Genomic DNA, 262 nt, shown 5'->3' with positions numbered 1-262 from the left:
TTTCACAGCGCTGCTTGCACTTCTAACAGGTTGTCCCTTAGGATAGAGGTCCCTGGGTTTTCATACACCCTCATGCCCAGCGTGCCCAGCCTCGTCTAGAACACACACATGCATATGGTGCCAGCCACAGCCTTGCGTTTATTCAACCCAGAGAGGACTGAAAAGGACCCGCCTGCAACAGATACACCAAATGCAATGATCGTGATCGATGATCATTCCTTTGCTGTTCAGATCGTGATCAGAACAACTCTGTCCCTTCATT

This window comes from Gadus chalcogrammus, chromosome 3, assembly GCF_026213295.1.
Source record: "Gadus chalcogrammus isolate NIFS_2021 chromosome 3, NIFS_Gcha_1.0, whole genome shotgun sequence".
NCBI lineage: Eukaryota > Metazoa > Chordata > Actinopteri > Gadiformes > Gadidae > Gadus > Gadus chalcogrammus.
Note: the sequence above shows the minus strand (reverse complement) of the source record.